The sequence below is a fragment of the Pygocentrus nattereri genome, chromosome 2, assembly GCF_015220715.1.
Source record: "Pygocentrus nattereri isolate fPygNat1 chromosome 2, fPygNat1.pri, whole genome shotgun sequence".
Taxonomy (NCBI): domain Eukaryota; kingdom Metazoa; phylum Chordata; class Actinopteri; order Characiformes; family Serrasalmidae; genus Pygocentrus; species Pygocentrus nattereri.
In genome coordinates, this window is record NC_051212.1 from 37,755,716 (window position 1) to 37,774,985 (window position 19,270).

A 19,270-nucleotide genomic window follows, 5' to 3' on the forward strand; every position below is an offset into this window, starting at 1 on the left:
GGCTGAGCTGAAGGGCAGGTTCAGCCTTCAGAAGCCAAGAGCCAAGTCCAGTTAACTGCACACACCAGCTGCTGCTGAATCAATGCCAGCCACATACACACGAAGTGTGTGCAAACAGTGTGTGTGTGTACACTTTTATACTACTAGAAATAGATTTTTTTTTTTTTTAAACTATACTATCATACATTTTCCAGTGTTGAACAAAAAAAGCATAACCCATTTAGTGACCACAACTGACTTTTCACAACTTTTCAAATAAATCTGCAGGGGTATTTTTCTACACCTCCAAAGTTCAGTGTTAGAAATTGCTTGTATTTTCTGTCTCGCAATCCAAGTACTTCAAAGCACGTTCGTTATTGATGAGGTGTGGACTGTGGGGTGGTCAGTCCATTATTCTGAGAAGACCAGCAGTTTCTTGTATCTGTAATTTTTCTTCTTGTCTCAGTAAGGGTTTCTTGACAGCATCCTACCAGACTTATAGTGCTGAGTTGTCTTCTGATAGCAGAAGGATGGACAGAAACACCTGTGGATTCTTTCAAATCTGAAACGAGAGGAGTTTGATCTCTCAAAGATTCAAGTTTTAAGTACATTTATCTGATTGTGACAGTTTTGCTGGTCTGCCAGGACTTGCGTGGTTGTTGAGTCCCATTTTTTGAAGTCCCATTCCCATTTGCCTTTTTCATTTACTTATTTTAACTCTGGTTTGAGAAATTCCTTTCACTTTGCCCTTTCTTATGAAAGTTGATTATCTTGTATCTCATTTCCTCAGACATATCTCCTGAAAAATAAATAATGCGTTAATATTTTCACTGGATATTAAATAAAAAGAACCCTGGCCTCTAAAAGTGACTGAGGCTTATGAAGTTAGTAAAGTTTACTGTATCATTGAGAAAATCACCTAAAACTGTGACCATAATCTTTAAGTATTTTCTTAACATGCCTTTGGCACTTTGTGTAACAGCTTCTGTTTGAAGCTGACAAGGACAGTGATGGTCGTGCCAGTAATTAATCAAATAGTGAATGTCCCTGTATGGAATTGAATGTCACATCTCATGCAGCATGACGATCTGCTTCGTATCAGCTGTCCTGCTGATCATCATTAATTATTTCACTATCACTCATTTCTCCCTCATAATGAACCACTAATTGGTGCCAGCAAAGGAACTTTACTAAAGTGTAGCTGTCACATGAAAGCCTTGTATACATCAATCCATTGAAGCCTAGGCATATTATTCAGTTATTAGTCTTAAGGCTTATTATTCAGTAACTACTGTAAAACTGATAGGTAAGTTAAGTACTTGTGAGGACCTGAAATATCAGCTCACATACAGTTTAGAAATGTAGTTTAGAAATGCACTGTATTCAATGTAAAAGATGTAATGCCACATCTGCATTGAAACACAAAACACTTGAGCAAAAAGCTTTAATACACATCAGTTACTGTATGATTATGTAGAGTATCACCCTTCAAAAAGGCATTCTTCAAAGGCTCTACAGTAAAGTTTGTTTACATAGTGTCATAACTCAAAAAAAAGTTAAGCATTTTTTAAATCATAAATGTTCATTGTAAGTGGTTCTCTATGAAAGAACAACTGTTGTATGTTTTTAAAAGAACCTTTTAGTACTATATAGAGCCCTTGTTTACTAAGAGTATACTGGAGTATTACATAGCAGTACCAGGGCTAAGTTTGTACTTAAGTGAGGGACAGGGATTTGATTGTGAGTGTATTTAAGAGTCAAATGTAAACATATGTTATTGTTTGATTAAGCAGAGCGGTGTGACTGCAGAAGTGAGTATGTCTGCACTCACGCATGTTTCCTTAACAGACCTCATTCATCAAAGTAATATTGTATGAGATCTGTAATAAGAACTAAATAATAAATACTTTGATACTTTTTGATACTTTTAAAGTACATTAGCTAGCAAGTACTTTTACGTAAGTAGAAATATGTAGAGAACACTTGTACTTTTTACTCAAGTAACATTTTACAAAGATTACATGTACTTTTAATGACATACGGAAGTATTGCGTTTCATCCACAACTGAGTAGTACACAGGTCCATTTGTCATTTCTAGAAAGCATATCACTACAGTCATATCAAAAGAATTTCTGCACCATTTGAAATGCCAGCTGCCCTTAATATTATGTAAACATTTCATAAACATGAATTAAGATCTTGGTACATTAATGTACATGTTAATTTTTTTTCCATCTACTATAAAGTTACCATTTCAGAGATAAGATTTGTTACCACAACAACAATATGTAAATGCACCTCATCTGACTACATTACATTTTTGTTGATTTTTAAGTCAACACAAGTAAACGCATAAGGCCGTGTGTTGTATTTTATTTCTAATAAAGTTTGGCGGTACCCAAACTTCTGCATACAACTGTACATATATAATGCTTGAAAATAATAAAAAAAAAAACTGTCTTTCTCTGAGATGTATGTTCCTGTAACATACTTAAAAATAATTGAATAGTAAGCTAAAGAACAAAAGTAGTACGTGTAGAGGTGTATTGATTTGAAACTGAGACCGAAACCGCAATACAAACATCTACGGTATTGGTACCGTCCTCTGAAACCTCCCCACTAACCCCTACCAAGTGCAGCCTGTCGATCTGATTGTTATTAATGTAGCAAAACTTATTTTTAATTGAACATATTAACACTGACACATGTAAATCTCAAAATATTCTGTTTAAAGTTTACGGCAGGCTTTATACCACTTTCTTTAGTGTTCTTCTCTTTAGTGCTCCAAACAGTTGATTTAATAAAACACTATTATCCCCCCCCCCCCCCCCCCAAAAAAAAAAAAAAAAACAAACAAAGGAAAGAAACTCAAAGTATAAACTAAACTGTGGCTTATGAACCGAACTGTGGATTTAGAGAATCCTTGTACCCCTAATTATATGGCAGTACACAGGTGCCCCTGTCATTTCTAGAAAGCATATGCCCCTTTGCTAAGTGTCATTCTCATAGACTGTTCTTGAAGGTTACTAAGGACACCAAGTGGCAATGTGGGGTATGGTGTGTCCCCTCCACTTCCGTCGCCCCACTGCAGCATGAGCCATCATCATAATTCACGTCTTCAGCTGCAGCAGGTGAAATTTTAAAAATGGGTCTTAATTCGCTTCTAAAATGAGGTCAGATCAATGGATTAAAAAAAGAAACAGTGCTGCAAGTGTGTGTTACTGGGTTAGTTTCTCCAAGCTGCACATCTCGCATATCTGCTGCTTCTCAGCAGGTGCTTTGGTCCTGCGATGAAGATGAGGTTAGAGGCATCTGTATCTGTCTGCTGACTGTACATTATAAATAACAATGCAGCGCTGCAGAGGAAAACCAAAGAAGCAGGCAGCACGTGGTCTGGTTAAACTCGAGGCCGAGCACACTTTTCAAAAGAGCTTTCCGAGCGCACACTACAATCAGATAAGTACGAGCTTTTTTTGTGGTTCCGTTGCTATGGGAGACAGGAGTGAGAGTGTGTTTGCTGTGAGATAATGATGTGGAGAGGGCTTGAGTTTTCACTCTCTATTAATCTGGAGATCTAAAAACACCTGCAACAATAAAAGAGTAAATACTGTACATGAGCACAATGGAGGGGTCTCCTGCGTTTGTTTGCACTGTAGTTAATCTTCAATGCATAACAGGTGATGGATGAAGGAACACCTGAAGATTTTGAGATTTCTGGCCTTATCCACCTGCCGCTAATTCATAGAAGCACACATACACACAGGCACACACAGAGAATTCTGAGAATTGCAGTTGGGGTCATGATAAATGTTTCAGTAGTTCAGAGAAATTAGTCATATGCAAAAGTTTGGGCGAGTTATATTTTGTTGATGTTTTGAGTGAAAATAAGCTGCATATCATCTGCAGAGATGATATGCACATCTAAATATTTTAATACACAAGTACTGTTTATTTGCTGAATTTAATAACATTGGGAAATAATAATAATTCATTATTAATAATAATTAATCAATAAAATGTAGCCGGTGTAAGTGCCATTACATGGGATGTTTTATTTTGTCCAGTATGTAAAAGCATATGAATAGATAATGTGCTCAAAAATGTGCAGAAAAAATAGACAATTATTTTCTAAAGCATTTTTTACATGCTGCGCATGCAACTGCACTAACCGTGAAAAGTGGAGGCACTTTTGCTTTTGTAAAATTGATAAAATCAAAGATTACTTTTACTTTTCAGTTAAACACAACTTTGGTTGTGAATTTATCACTCACTTTACTCTGCAGCTAACCATTATGTTTCTAGCACATACAAAAACAGAAAATTAATAAATTGGATAACTTTAACAAATATTTGACCTGCAGCCTGTTTGGTCAGATTCTCAAAAAGACTGTGACAGCAGGACTACATGAAATTCCAAACCTTTCACAAAGCTTTTATGAGAATTTAGAATTAGCCCACTGTGAAAATTGTGACATGCTTTATAGACTGACTGAAACAAAACAACAATCAGGTTAATCTAGCAAAAATTTAAAAGCTCTGCTGAACCTGATATTATGGAAAGTTTTATGACTAACTAACACAAAACCCCATAACTTTTTTGGCAGGTGGGATTGTTCAGGGTTTCTTTGCTTTGTTTCTTTCCATTGTCCATAACTGTTGTATAAAAGCAATAGAACACTTAAGGTTGCCTAATCATGACTTTGTTGGCCTACTTGCTTTTGGCCTGTAACTGTGACCAAATAAAAGTTGTATTTATTATGCATTTGTGAATATTTTGTAGCGTTCAGCTGCATGTTCACCAGAGTGGCTTCCTCTGCTGTGACGAGCAGATTTTGTCTAATTAATGATTTGCCAGATTTTCTTTTATCAAACTATTGTTAAAGGCACTTATTGAATTTTTTTTTGGCCCAAAAGTTATTTAAACAACTGACAGGTTTGAGTGCTGACATCACAACAGGGGACTGAAATGCAAGGGGTTTGGCATTATTCCCAAGGTACTGCAGTCGCTCTCAAAAAACACACAAATGCTCAAACGTGATGTTGGTTTACTCTAAATAAACTTGATTAGTCTTTAATGTATTACAGTATTACAAACCAACAAAGAAAGCATGTTTATTTGTATAAACGTTTTTAAAAGCCAGATCTCCTCAAACTTTCTGTGGGCAGGGTATGTGTGACCAGCCACGAAACTCCATGTGAGCTTGGCAGTCACAAACAGAAAACAGACAAATGTGAAAACATCCTCGTGTGACAGCACCTGTTACTGAGCATACATCATATGAAATGACATGTAGCGAGGTTCATGTAACCCTCTTCAGAACCCATATCTGTTTACTGTAGATACCAGCACTCTGCAAATATGTTGCCATTTTGTTTCACTGCTTATTTAACTGTGCTCTGAAATGTGCCAAAGGGAAAGATTGATTATGCGTCAGCGTGTGTATTCTAGAAGAGTTTTTCAGTTTGGTTGTTCCAAATAATAAGCTCAATTTAAAACTCTCAAACCTCTCACTCTTAAACCACTCAACCGAAAGGTTCTGTAAAAAACCAAGAGTGATCCATCTATGGCATTGTTCCTGACCAGCTTTATTTTGAAAAGTTTTGAGGAGGCCCTAACCCTAACCCTAGGAAGGCTGGAAGAAGGCTAGAATATTCATATACACCAAATGGTCACCTCCTTTTATCTCCACTCTTTGTCCATTTTGTCAGCTCCATTTACCATATAGGTGCACTTTGTAGTTCTACAGCTACTGACTGTAGTCCATTAGTTTCTCTGCATACTGTTTCTAAATGGTCAGGACCCCCACAGGACTACAAAAGAGCAGGTATTATTTAGGTGGTGGATCATTCTCAGCATTGCAGTGACACTGACATAGTGGGGGCATGGTAGTGTGTGTAGTGCTGGTGCGAGTGGATCAGACACAACAGTGCTGGAGGAGTTTTTTAACACCTCAGTGTCACTGCTAGACAGAATAGTCCGCCAACCAAAACCAACTGTGTCCTGTGACCACTGATGAAGGGTTTTAGAATGACCAACACAAACTGTGCAGCAGCAGAAGGGCTACCATCTCTGAATTTGCAACTATAAGGTGGACCAGCAAAGTAGGTATGTCAAATAGAGTGGACAGTGAGAGGATGCAGTGTTTAAAAACTCTAGCAGCACTGCTGTGTTTGATCCACTTGTACCAGCACAACAAATGGATTTATCACTCAAATAATACCTGCTGTGTAGTGGTCCTTTGGGGGTCATAGCACTTGAGGAACAGGGTGAAAGGGGGCTAACAATGTATGCAGAAAAACAGTTGGACTACAATCTATAATTGCGGAATTACAAAGTGCTCATAGGGCAGTCATAGGCTCACGGGGCAGTCGTGGTTCGATCCCCAGTGCCGACAGTCCATAACTGAGGTGTCCTTGAGCAAGACACCTAACCCCCAATTGCTCCCCGGGTGCCGTGGATAGGGCTGCCCACCACTCCGGGCAAGTATGCTCACTGCCCCCTAGTGTGTGTTTATTCACTTGTGTGTATGTGGTGTTTCACTTCACGGATGGGTTAAATGCAGAGGTGGAATTTCCCCTTTTGTGGGATTAAAAAAGTATCATTTAACTCTTTTGATCATCACATATGAGGCACTCATATCATCAGTCATTTTATTTCAGCTTCATTGTCAGTATTTTAAGATACTATAATGAGGTGTGTAGTTTTAACTTGCAAGCACACGCAATCAAGTATCATTTCTAGATGTGTTTGCATTTTCCATCTTCTCATCTACTGTGTTAGTATTGATTTGAAACCTATTGATCATTTTCAGTGACATTTTAAGTGCTTGTTTAGCTCAATCATGATGATATAGCACTTGGTGGTTTTCTCCGTAAATGCAGAATCGCAGCTTTCTTTAATTTTCTTAACTGGATTACCTTTAGCAGAAGGGTATTCAATTCATGCTTTAAAGCTTGTGATAGGGCTGGTGTACTGCTACACATATCAGCAGTGATCTTTGTGAAAAGGTTATCAGATAACACTTCCCTTTTATGCATGACTGTGTTGAGTGGCTCTAGTGTTTACAGCCAGCAACTCTCAAAAAAGTCTTCTATGAAATAGATAATTTGTCAGTATATGGCATTAATATATGCAAATTAATATTTGACCATGCAAGAAAAACAGATGTAAGAGCAAGAGTAATGCAAAGAACTGTGGCTTTAAAGCTTTGTTCAGTGAAAAATTAAATATACACAATTTTCAATTTACCCTATAGACAATCAGACATAGTTGTGTCCAAATTTTGCATCTTTAGTTTAGAATTGGATCTACAAGGCTAGTGTTGCTAATAAACACTAGAAGTCAATAGTCACCTGAAGTTTTTTCTGTAAATTCATCCGCAGAACTTCCCTCAACCTGCTCAAACCACATCCAGTTCCTTATTAAGGTCATGCAGACTTGCTGTGGTTTAGGACATTGAATGACTTACTGAGAAAAATGAATGAAACATAGCTGAATGCTGTGGGTAGTCACTTTAGACAACATATCATGCGGGCGTACAATGCTACAAAGTAACTGAAAATATGCAGTACTGTGCAAAAGTTTTAGGTCCCTGGAAATATACGACAAAAAAATTTCCGTATAGAACATTTAAATGTTCACCCAGAAATACACTTATATTAGAGCAAACATTTATTTGCAAGTAGTGATTTTGCATTTTTTTTCTTATAATCTTTTCCAAACCTCAGTTCATGACAGCTCAGTAGATACTATTGTAAAATTGTTACTATTAATTTTTGCCAAACCATTCTTATAGGTCCAAGGTTCCTATAATGGTAGTCACTGGGTAATCAGCTAATTGCCAAGTTCTTTGAGTTTAATTGTGCCTTGCTAAGGGCAGAAAATGTAAGTCTGGCATCTGTCTTATTAGTTTTGCATTTACATGTCAAGTAATGTGGCAATTCTTTTGCAGATAATGAAAGCTGACTTGAAGGAATGTTGCCTCTTGATGTGAATACGCCTACTCAGCACTTCAGCATCTGTGAAAAATCACTCTGTCTTAAGGCAATGAAAGACAATGTTACTGTCAATGTTCACACATGAGAACAAGTTTCTTCTTGGCAGCTTTTATAGCCATCCATAAAGCTCAAGTTTGTCCAAGGCGTGGCTGGCATGGCATTACATAATGCAAGCCGGAGTCTTAACGACTGTTTCAGCACTTAATGACTTGCACAGCTCTGCTCCAACATGAGCAGAGAGTTTCCTCCCCTCTCCTTGAGCCCAATTATGCAGGAGGTGAAGAACAGAGAGGCGCTCCCAGGCCTGGCTAACGGCCATCCTTCATCCGTTAGGTGCTGCACCACTTGTGTAATCCTTGAACCCAGCATTCTTTTCTTCCCACATATCCGGGACAGATGTCAACAAGAAGACCTAAGGAACAAGTGGCAGGATAACTTGTTCCCTACTTCATGCTACACACAAGCAGGAGAAGGTTCTATCTAGTAGTATTTAAATTGTTCTTTCATGTGTAACAATCCTTTTTGATGCCATATAGAATCGTTTTAATAGATTATTTGAAGAATTAAGCACAACAGGTTTTCCTTCATTGAAAATTATACATAATATGATAGACCTACTACTAATAATAATGATAAAATCATAGTAATACATATATGGCTCTTTGACTCATCATGGTTCCTTGTATAAATGTTGACATTACCAAATAACCCATGAAGAACCTCTTTTGTTACTTGTGCAAGCTGAGGTGACGGGCCTTTCCATCGGGAGTTCACATTCAGCCTTTGGCAAGCATTCTCTGGGTCGTTTCCTATCCATTTGACCCTGTCCAATATGAGGTTTGGGCAGAAGATGATGGCCTTGCAGATAGAAACATGCTGTGGTTCAGTGATCTTATGTTGATGGATTAAGAATCCAATTGTTGCTTCCCCTCAAATGTAATAAATTACTTTCTCGTTAGCCATTCTGGACATTTTTAGCCATGGATTATTCGTATTCCTTTAGCTGTATACTCTCACTTTGCTCCTGTCTTGGCACCAGAGTACCATCTGTGCAACATCATAGTATCCATCTGCAGAGCCATATTACCGCAGTTTTAGCCTCCGCACTGTCTGACCCCACTTTCAGCTCTATGCACCTCTTTTTTTAGGAGCTGCAGTTGTTTTTGGCTGTCTTGAGTATAGCAACAAAAGGTGGATTGAACATCTACTATGATACTCTCATAAAAAGAGAGAAGCCATTTTTGACAGAAAAACTATTTATTGTAATATTTTTGTTTTTTTCAGTACTAGAGTATATTTTGGTGCTGCAGGCTGCCATTAAGCATGCACAGGTTTAAAACCTTACGGATTAGCTGATCATGCATACAGCCAATCTCTTTGGCTCAAATACACCACAAACTTTCTTTTATTTCATGCTCGCTTAAACTGTTCCCTGCTGCCTATGTAGTGCACTTCATAGGTCTTAAAATAATGACTTTGACACATAAACAATGCACAATATGTCTAGGTTATCAAAGAACCATTTGAGATTCAGTTGCGTGTGCACAATTCCCTTCATGAGTACACAATTTTTGTGTAGAAGGCTAAAGTTCATAACTCTCACAGTGCACTACATTGGAAATAAGGAGTCATTTGGGACTAAGCTATACCAGCAAACACACAACATTTTCACAACGTTGTTTACCATCTTTCAATGCTACAACTATGTCAAAAGGTAGTGCTGTTTACATTGTCTTAACAAGGTTGTCAAAAATGTATTTATCAGTCTCCTTGGGCTTTAGCAGTTTTGTAACACTGAGATTAATAACTGATATATCATTGATTTATCAGTCTACTCAAGCTTTAGCTTGAACTTTTAGTATTTGTAAAGAAGCCATTAATTGAAGCACTCTTTTAGAATTAATCTTGCATGCATGTGTGCTGTTCTGAAATAGCTTATAAATAAGCATTGGCGTTTCTTTTAATATTGAATGTTTTTATTTAGTGCATAGGTATTCTAAAACGATTCTCCTGTAAGTGTAAAACATAGTTGTATTCTGAATACTGCACTTACAAAATGTAGCTTGGACTGAATGCAGATACTTTATTTTTTTTGTTTTTGTATTCTGAATACGTATTTGCCATAGTTGTGTTCTGTTATAAACCAATCCTGACCATAACTTTGTGTGATTTTTCTAAGTTTCTGGATTGTCCTACCATTTGCTCTATTCTAAAATGTCCTCTCCTCCAGAGTTCTAGAATGTTCTCCTACCCAAGTCACACTGTTTTAGAATGCTTTGTCCATTCACACTGGTTCATCGATCAGTTCTTATTCTAGACCAGCCAGTTTCCAGCTTTAGAATGTTGGTGCTTGTTACGGAGTGAAGAGGGAACCTCTACCATGCACTCAGACATGATACAGATATGTATGTAACATTCATATCTGGCTTAGGGAGAAGAGGCCCACTGTGGCTCACATGAAAGTGGAAGCGATTAACCCCGTGACACAGTGCTCTGCTTCCTCAGGTCACAGTCAGGGTGGAGATGGAGGACGTCAAATGTGTTTTGACATGGTGTCACGCTGCGTGCATTCAACTCCGATTCTCTAAAGCGAAAGCTTTCATCACGCATATTGTGCTCGTCCCATTATTCTGACCCTTGCTGCTGTTCTGCTGAATATGTGCAGTACTTTGAGGTTTTGCAGTCTCTGGCCCTCATGGTTTTGCATAGATGGACACAGTTTCAACTTCATGTATATTTCTGGCTTTGCGTGGCACTCGGGTCTCTTCAACTCAAAGATGAAATGGGGGGGGGAAGGCTTTCAAATAGAGAAAACCCAAGAATCTTGGAAAAGAATAAGAGCGAAAGTACACCATAAACATTAGCTCATGTTGACTTGGCTCAGCTGTCCAAAAGGTTTCAAATCTAGGGCTGCGTCTTTTTTGATCCTCCAAAATAGATGCAACCCTAGCCTCTCATCTGCGCGTGCTAGTGGGTTGGTGGTAGCGTATGCTCAGCAAAACAGCCTGGCCAATCCTTCCTCTGCGTTCTTCAGGTTAACTTAACTCAAAACAGTGTACTGTATTTATTTAGACCACCCCTTTGCCCAAGCATTGTTCTGTGCACTGTAAGTAATGTGGTCAGCTCTTAATGTTATGGCGCACTGTAGGACGTTTTTTTATCAGTTGCAGATGGTTGTGCTCCAGCCAGTGAAAGCCACAGAAGAGAAGTACTGTTGAGACTTTGCAGTGAAAGAATCATTGGTGGTCCCGATAATGAGTTAATCTCCTCCTTGTTGGTGGAGTTCATAGAAAGGCCTATTTACTCAGTGCTTTTTTGACTGACACATGCTGAACCATTGGGTGTACCAAGGTTTAATTGGCTTGTTCTCTGTCACACTGTTTGTTAGCTAGCTTGCGGTCACTTGACAAGAGCTGAGCTTCGTCACAAAGGGCTGCTCTAACTCCTTTAATGATGTGTCTGTCAGATAAGACTTAAAACAATTAACATACAGTTTTCCATGGACTGCACCATGCTAATTTGAGTGGACTGAAAGTCTTCTTATTGTTCTTGGTTCTGCCTGCACATGGAGCACTCAGTCAGGCTTAGACTGTCATTGTAGATCAGATAGTCAGCCGTTCCAGAGTGCCTCCAGACCTTATGAAAACAAAGGAAACGCAGACAATGGGAATTTTTACAGCATCCGGAGCTTTAATGGCTCAAACATACATACACAGCAACATATTTTGGTTTATCAAGGAGAATTTGGCAAAGTTTGTAAGGTCTCGAAATGGAGATTAAATGGGAGGTCAGGCCAACACCATGTGTGTGAAACAACTGCAAGTAGATCAAATTTAGACCAGTAGGCAGTTCTAGAATGACATCATGCTGAGGGGCTTTATAGAGGATCCACTTGATGAAGCTGCTGCTTTCATAAGAGTAAAGAAAGGAAAATGTAGTCAGGGTGTGTGTATACATATTTTTTTTAATAATAGCACAAGCAAAGCTTATAAGCTCCTACTACACTTACGAGGACAGTTTCATGCTGTTCACGTTTAGGCACCATATGTCGGTTGGTCCTGAAAGCTGGATCATTCTGGCTGTCTGGAGGTTTCTCCGTCATGCTGTCCCTTAGGAAAAAAAGGAAATTGATCTCACCTATTTCTACTTTTCTGAAGCCTGTGACAAACACTACTATTCAATAATGCAGAATCACATTTTATATATTTTTTTTAACTCTTATTAAATAGACATAATCATCAATACTTTTGTTTTGTTCATCATATTTAGTGTACAATCATTTGTAAAAGATTTTCTTAGCAAAAATATGCCAAGTTGTGGAAAGGGTTTGACACATTTATTTTTTTTTTCTTTGTAACACCCCCCAATCCCATAATGTTCAAACATTTGCGTATGACAGCGTAATATGTAATTATGTCTTCATTCTCTATTTTATACAGCTTTTTCAGTTATTTTAGAATTAACTTTGCCTCCAGTATTCTGGGCACATTTAGCATTAAACCCTTAAAAAGGGTTTTTAAATTAAACATTAGCTTACCAATCCCTTTAAAGTGTCTTTATATATAAATAAATAAAGTTATAATACATTCATAAAAAGGGCAGAAGTTACCTGTTATATCAGAATAAGCCAATAAGTTGACAAGTATAAAACTGACTGGTGGAGAATGCAAAGAAAGATACATAACCAGCAAGCTTTGCTGTTTAACAGTATAAATGAGTTTAGGTTTCCTGTTGGACAGCAAACAGCAGGTCACTGTTACCATTTTTATGTATGGGTTGTATGTGGTGTTTATGACCTAATTCATAACCAATAAACTATTGATAAAAACAATAATGTACTAATTTTAAACCATTCCTAATCCCTTTCTAAAGTGGTACTCTTATTTTTATTTTTTTTTTGCATCTTCCTACTAATTATTTGAAATCTATGAAGTTGCACAAGACACTTTCATAGTAAATGAGAATTGTTTCATGTATGTATCTGCTCACACACTGGTTTTATATTATTGAAAGCCTTGATTTGGAACTTTTGAACCATAGTAACGTGTTTTCTGCTTTGCCTCCTACGACTTTGGCTGCAGTCAGTGGTTGTCTGCTTGCACGTGGCTCTGTACTTGAGCACGTGAGAAAGTGTAGAATCATGCCAAACTATAGGAATGCAGAATGCGTGCTGGCATGCAGGGACATCTCTCCATTTCCATATGTGTGCAATACTCACTAACGTATAGCGCAGCCAGCAAGCTATACAGAGAGAGAGAGAGAGCCAGAGGTGTCTAAATAGCTCAGTCTCAATGTAGCCTGTTGTCAGGCTGGGTGTGACATGCAACTGACACACTGGACACTCATACTACCCTCACACACTGCCCTGTCCATCTGCTCCATTCGTGCAGTGAGCAGTCCATGTCTCATCTTATTATGTAAGCTGCATCCAAAAAAGGGAAGGAAAGGGCTAAAGAGAAGAGGTAGAAAAAGGAAGGAGAAAGAAGACGAGAAGGAAGCAGCGGTATTCAAAAAGGGAAGAAAGAAAGACAGACAGAAAGAGAGAATGAGAGGGGGAGGATATATTTTTAGGAGTCTCCAGGCTCGTCTGAAACCACTTCAGTGGCTCAGGCAGAGTGCCTGGAGCTGCTGGCTTTCATTGTGCAGTGCGCCATCCGCAAAGACAGGCCGTGCTTTGTGCGAGCACACCACAGCCAGGGCACCTAACGAGGGGTTCCTACACTCCAAATAAAAGAGTACAGCAGTATCAAGGCCACCCCTACTAAAAATAACACAGCCCCCATCCCCAAGTCCCCCCCCCCCTGTTTAATTTAGTGCGACGTCAGGATTCTTCCTCATTCTGCAAAAGGGAGCAGGATGTGGAGGGGACTCACAGTCAGCCATGACAAATAACAGGGGCAAAACGAGAGAGAATTGGGCCTTCTAAAATATTATCTTTGTCTTTTTCTCTAATGGGCCAATACAGGTGTGTGTGTATACTCCATTGTCTAGAATGGTGGATCTTAAATGATTCATGGCTTAAATGGTTTGGTTTGAGGAACAAAAATATATTTATACTGCAGTTTTTAGGTTGGCCCTTCAAAATATCATCTTTGGCTTATTTTTCTTTGGATTATTTTCTTCTTTGTCTTTTTTTTATTTTTATCAGAAACTATCAATCAAGGAACAGGTAGGTATGCACATGTAACCTTAAAAGTAAAGGTGCCAATGAGTGCAGTGATGCTTCAGAAGAACCATTTTTTTATTCCCTTTCAGTTGTTTGCTTCTTTAAATAAACATTTTTCTAAGTGAGATGTATCCATAGTAATTGAAATTTAAACCTGTTGGGTTGCCTATTGAACCTAATATAGATGTTGTAGAACAGTGGTTTTCAATGCTATCTTCAGGGCCCCCTGTCCCCATGATGGTCCACACTTTTTCTTTATCCCTATATATTGTGAGTTGGGTTAAAACAAAACATTGGACCATCTGGGGGCCCTGTGGCCCCGGCTGGGAAGAACTGTTGAGCAGCTCTGGTTGAATACACATTGTGCATGGCCATAAAAAATGCCACCTACAGTAAGGGTTTTCAGGACATCCTCAGGCTCTTCTTTCACTGAACTATACTATTATGTTTTTATATTTCACAAAGATTAAACTTTGACTCAACCAACACCCCCCCCCCCCCCACCCCCCCATATGCAAATAAGAGAATTCCATTTCTAGCACAGACCTAGAATGCACTCTACTGCAGTTTGGGGTTGGGTAATTCTTGACAGTCTTCTAAAATCTTTTTTTTGTTTTTATTTATTTAGTTTCTCAGAAAGTAATGGTCCAGTCCTACTGCATATGCACATGCTCTATTCCAATTTGGCTTGGGTAATCGTTGAGCTCTGTTCATCAAGACTTCAAAAAGACTGCTTGACCTGTAAATGTTTGGAGTATATGCTCCACTGTACAGCCATGAAAAATATATGATAGAAAGCTAGACCAAAGGAACCATAAGACAGTTTAACTCATATCTACCCTGACTGCTGTTAATATGTAATGAGCATTGAATTAGCCCTGTCTAATGATTCTATAAGCTGCTGTTTAATAATGGAAAACATCTCTTGAGCCTTAAATGCTGACATTTCAACTCACAGCACAGGCAATGGACAAAATATAAATGTAAAGACAAGTTTCAAGACGATGTTTGGTCTAAAACACTTAACTAAAGAACTTATATTGTAAGAACATTCATGATGATATTCATACCTCATTAATGTCTCTTCAGTACTGGCTCTTACAGTAATGATAATAGTATGTTTCTCCTTGACTTCACATTGGTTAATGTGTTCAGTGTAACTTAACTAGTGTTTTCTGCTGCTACTATATCAGCTGTTTTTCCATTGCCTTTACTGTACTAAGAGGTAATGATTTCCCCATATAATACTAAAGCTAACCATGCATTTTAACCCTGCCATTGAATAAGCGTGAGAACCACAGTCCTGTATGTGATCTGGGAGAAGGCACTTCCATTTAGTTATTCATTTTTATCAATGGTTAAAGATTCCCTGCCCCTTAGCTTCATTTCTTTTTGCACTTACAGCATGTTACATACATGGACTACATTATCAGTTTGGCACTCAACACGAAAGAACGCAAAGCATTGCCTACAGTGTTCACAAAAGCTCAAATCAGTTGATTCAGTCTATATGAGAGTGTAGTGTTAGTGTTATTTGGTCTGCAGCAGTGGGTCAATAAAGCATTTCACCCCACACTGCTTCACTGTGTCAAGCATTTTATTCAGTGTGTCAGCAATGGACACTGATAGGAAGCAATTACAGGGGTCAGAGGTGAAGTGATTAGCAGTAATTATGGGTAGCTGGCTGCTAATTGTCTGTGGTGCACTCAGACAAGGTCACTGGACATTGTCTCTGTGTCAGATTCCTAATGTGGTGGGTTCTGTTTTTCTGGCCAGAAAGAACCTAAAGATACTGTTCACCCTACCTGACGCCATATGACCCATGTGTTTTGTTTTTTGTCTGAAAAATCTTTTTAAATGCTTTTGGTAAGTTTTTGGGAAAGAGAGTTGTGATGCGCAGTCATGAAAAATGTCCACTGCTCCCCTCAGATGCAAGTCTGCCTCCATGGTTCTTTTGTGTGTGCAAAATCCCCCTCAGAAACCCTGACTAAACTTTGTCTGATGCTATCAGCAACTTGCCAAGGCAACCAGGCATGCATGTGTCCATTTCCGTTTCATGGCTCTTTTCACTTTTGCATGGAGAATGGACGGCGAGAAACATGAAGCTGTGTTTGTCTTGATGGACGTTTATCTTGTGCTTATCTAGATGGTTAACGATATGTTAAACAGATGAAGATCATTTTCTGCCTTAGAATCCATTGGATCCAATGGGCATCAAGTTTCTGGAATCTGGACTAGAATAGTGTGAGTCAAGAATAGAATCTGTGAGGCGCCTCTGTAGTTCATGGAAGAGTGATGATGACACAGAGGAATGCTCTGTAGAAGACGAATTGTAATTCCAATCAAGTTTAAATGCTAATGAAAACAGAAGCGTTTAGTAAATTCTGTTTGACCTGTAGTAAATTGAAAACAGTGCCAAAACACACTTTTTAAACTTTGTTGTTTATTGTAAATACACAATCATTCCAAATTTGAAGCCGGCATTACCTTCATAAAAAGTTCACCTTTCCATTTAACAATGATTATTCATTATTCAGGGGCTTAAGACACCTGCTGATCCAGTTTTGGAAGAATTGATTCACCCCCCCACCCCATTCTCTGTTTTAAAAGTCTTCAGCTGTACAACTGTTTGAAGCCTTTGTTGTTGTATGTTTTCAACATGTTTTCAATGGCAAAAAGGTCAGGACTCCTGACAAGCCAGTCTAGCGCCTGCACTGTCTGATTCTGCAGGTGTGGCTTGGTTTTGGCTTGTTGAAATAAGCATGTACATCCCTGAAAAAGACATCTAGAAATCAGCGTGGTGTTGCTCCAAAATGTGCATATATCTTTTAGCATTAATGGTATCTTCATAGATGTGCAAGTTACCCAATAATATCTCCCCATACCATGACAGACACTGGCTTTTGAACTTTATGCTGGTAACAGTCAGGCCCAGAGAGCACAGCCATTGCATAAACGTTCTGAAAGCTTGACTCGTCAGACCACAATACATGTTTCCACCGTGCATCAAACCTTTTCAGATTTGCTCAAGCCAGCAACATTCAGAGATTTTTTTTTGTATGTTGTTGACATTTGGCTCCAGCTGTGCAAGTTAACTTGCATTTCTGGATGCAGAGATGAAAGGTGTTTATGAACAACGTTTTGTCAAAGTATTCCCAAGTCCCTGTAGGGATATCCATCCCAGAAGCATGCCGGTTTTTAATGCTGTTGTGGTTCTTGCAGTTGTGGGCATTCCATTGCCCTTTTCACAGAGAGATTTCTCCAAATTACCTGAATCTTTTAGTGGTGGCGTAATAGTGGCATTTTTTTGTTGTGGCCAGTTTACTGTGATTTCCCTAAGGCAAATAATTTTTTTGTATTTGCAGATTGTGATGTCCCAGACTAGCATGTCCCCTGAAACCTTACAGAACATATTTCCACTGAATGTCATCATAAATCAACAAGGTAAGATGTCCTCTGTTACTATTTCTGCTCAGAAGCATCAGCCATATTTCCACTAATCCTCTTCACCTTCAAAGAAAGGGAGCCTGTGTCTCACTCAGTTTTTACATGTTTAATACATTCAGCATGTGAGATAAACCCAACCAAATATTTACAGGTACATCTAAATGTACTTACACATTCCAGTGTAGATGCAAGCTAGTGTTAAATAGGGCCACATTTTTCTAAAACCCTCTTTCCCAAATGGAACACACATGAGAAATTCAGGGAAATGAGGCATCTCTTCCTGGTTAGTTGTAAATTATGCAATGTGACCTTGCAGACCACGTAGAGCGTTAAAGCCCACACCAACAGAGGCCACCGGCAGAGAAGGCCTTGGTGTGAGAGGACAGCTGAGATGGTTGGTCAGGGAGTAATGCAATGGTCAGAATGCTCACCTTGTGTGTAGAACACCTAGAAGGCCAGAGAACACCTACAAGGCCAGCACTGGAGCAGCACTGTTCAGAAAGTTAGATGCTAGTTGTCAGTAAAGGTACATAATATGGTTATAAAAATAAAAAAAAACACACATTTTATATCTCAGTAGAAATTAAGACAACCCTAAATTCTTGTCCATCACACAGCTTTGTGTGGAACTTGCTACAGCAGACAGAATACAGGAGGGAAAATGGCCCTCAGTCTAGCTCACATCTCTTACTGTTAGCTGGCTTAACTTTAACTCTCACTAAACTGCTACAACACGCAGCTCTGGCAGTTCCAACTCTGCCCATCACAATCACAGTCCATGCAAAGCTTCACATGTTCAAACGTTGTTGTAACAGCTACAGTAATGCCACGCTATGTATTACCATATATGGGCACACATTGTGTGTTGTAATATACCCACATTATTTTTAACTAAAATTATTTACATTTGTTGGAACATGTTAATGCCTTGATTCATTACAGCAGCCAAAGAATTTGATAGAATGTATATATTTAATATTGGACAATTTCACTGTCAAAAAAGTAGTTCAGTTGACTGAGAGTATTCAGTGGAATGATACAGGTGTGGTGAAATACTGTGGTGAACCATGACTATTAGAGCTGGGCCTTCAGTCCATAAATATCAAGACTTGGCCCAAAACCTCTACAGTAGTGCTAATTTCTGCTTAATGTTTTATATTTAGGACTTACAGAAGGCCTAGAGTGGCCTTGAAATTGGTACCAGCTAAGGGATAATAAGAGTATTATTGCAGTACTTGCAGAGTTTAAACACAACAATCATGACAATGATATTAAATAAAAATTTACTTTCACCTGAAAAAAAGTTGAGTCTCTTTAGAAGCAAATGGTTTATTAGCGTTGCAGTCAAAGTGCAGCTCACTCAAGCTCATTTTCCTTTTGCATAGGCTTGTTGTGAAGTCGTTCGTTGGTTGTATGCATTGTGCTTGTTGTCATCTTCTTGCAACGCTTCCCCAGCTTAGAGCGGATATGTGAGCAGATGCGTCTGCCTGTTCTTAAAGGAGTGTGAAAGATTCTCCCGCCGTTCAGCAATAACTGCCTCAAAAAGGGAGACAGAGTTAAATGACCCCTCTCCACCATTTAGACTATAATCCTGAGAAGCTTATACTAAGCCTGGCCGACAGAGACTGCTACTTATGTGTTTGATCAACTGGGTACAGGATTGCTCCCAAACTCTATTA

At 38.7% G+C, this 19,270-nt stretch overlaps 1 long non-coding RNA gene across 4 annotated transcripts in view; it reads left to right on the forward strand.

The window, feature by feature from the left end:
* LOC119262446 overlaps nt 1-19,270 on the forward strand; it is a 124,927-nt gene that overhangs the window by 66,836 nt on the left and 38,821 nt on the right. For all 4 annotated transcript variants that reach the window (XR_005129637.1, XR_005129638.1, XR_005129636.1 and 1 more), the window contains one exon: nt 17,510-17,588. This is a non-coding gene — a long non-coding RNA (uncharacterized LOC119262446). The remainder of the gene's footprint in view (nt 1-17,509; nt 17,589-19,270) is intronic.